Below are 1,796 nucleotides of genomic sequence, written 5' to 3' on the forward strand. Positions count from 1 at the left end.
CAAGGACGTCCCGCGGATCACGCTCAAGCGCAGCAATGCTACCCAAAAAGCCACATAAACTCCCGCTGTTGGTCGCTCCAGCTAACAACTATCAACTCATTCAACTATTCATGGATAGAAACAATGCCGAGCACCAACCACTGCCCCCGTCTCGTCCGTTCTTTTCCGGCACACTCTCTGGCGGAACTCCTAGTGCTACACACCACGTGCTCCATATGTCGGGTAGCGGTGTTTTCGTTTCTAATTAAAATGCTGCCCTCATGTTGCACTGTTAATTTCTAACTTTTGAACTAGGCCACCTGAAGCTATGCGAATTGGCTCTTTTGGGGTAATGAGACCCATATTCTTGCTCAGTGAAAAATATTTTATTAAAAGAACTCACAAGCTCACGAGAGAGCTTATTATAACCAACGGGGCGTTCAAGGGGTGTCCACCCATCTCTAACCCCCAGAGTGACGACTGTCCGCCCGTTACACTGCAGAATTCTCCACTTACATTGTAACGGATTAACCGGAAAGATCGCGTTGATTACATAAACCAAAATAATATCCGTATAGCCGCAATTCAGCAAACAAAGCTAACACCCAGATCGGACCTCTGATCTTGCGATGGCTACAACATCCATAGAAAAGATCGCACAAAGCGTAATGGTGGAGACCTTGCCTTTACTAGCCATCACACCTTGATCTATTTCAACCCAACATCAGTCGCAGGGAAAAAGCCTTAGAAAGTCCAGACCTTTGTAATAATAAGTAATGTTGACCTAGAAATAACTAACATCTATATTCCACCTGCCATCTACTGTCAAAGTAGTTATCGCCCTGATATCAGTGCGCTATTTAGTGGCGAGAACCATCTTGTTCTTGGCGTTTTCAGCGCACACCACGAGCTCTGGCATTTCCGCGTGCTAGTAGACACCAGAGGCCGGGAGATAGCACAGCAAAAAAAGACAACACGACTTTCTGCCCGACAAATGGTGAAGCACCCACTCGAATCGCAGGAAACTAACAGCTCGCTGTACATTTCCATTGTCAGCGCAGGACTCATTAACTGCGTGGAATTGCAGCCGATGCTTACCTCTGAATAGCGGAGTTCTATTAATTTCAAAAGAGTTGACTGGGAAAACTGTACAACCTTCACAAATCAATCTTTTGCTGCTCTCCCCATTCCGACCGATGTCCGGCAAGACGAGCGCACGTTCCGCAAAGCCATCGCTTCAGCATCATCACGCTTTATCCCGGCCGTTCGAATACTTGAAATTATACCTTATTGACCTTAGTGACCCTCATATAAGGAATCTAAACTTTGATACTATGTCTTTGGCGGTAAAACTATGAAGGATTAGAAGAAATGCGCGAGGACTTTTTGCCGCCAATTTGTAATTCATCATTCAGTAGACAAGGCCAGACGTCGTGCAAGCAGACGGCCACATAAAAACAAACACGACGTGTCACACATTGCCGTCAGCCACACAAAGGTTGAGGAATCCGTTAAAAAGGTTAAGCCCTCTAAATCAATAGGCCCAGATGTAAAAGCCATGTCAATGCTAAAACACCTTGGCGCTAAGGGAGCAAGCTACCTGACGCACGTTTTCAACGTTTAGTTGAAGTCCTTTGTCATTCCCGAACAATGGAAAATGGCACGGATAATTCCACTACTAAAGGCTGGCAAACCAGCAAACGAAGGTGAGTCATATCGATCGATATCACTTTTTTCGTCAGTAGGGAAGACATTGGAAACCGTCTTGCTCCCGTCTTGCGAATCTTCGCCTAGCCACCCATCAGCATGACTTTCAC

This window comes from Eurosta solidaginis, chromosome 1, assembly GCF_040869045.1.
Source record: "Eurosta solidaginis isolate ZX-2024a chromosome 1, ASM4086904v1, whole genome shotgun sequence".
Taxonomy (NCBI): Eukaryota; Metazoa; Arthropoda; class Insecta; order Diptera; family Tephritidae; genus Eurosta; species Eurosta solidaginis.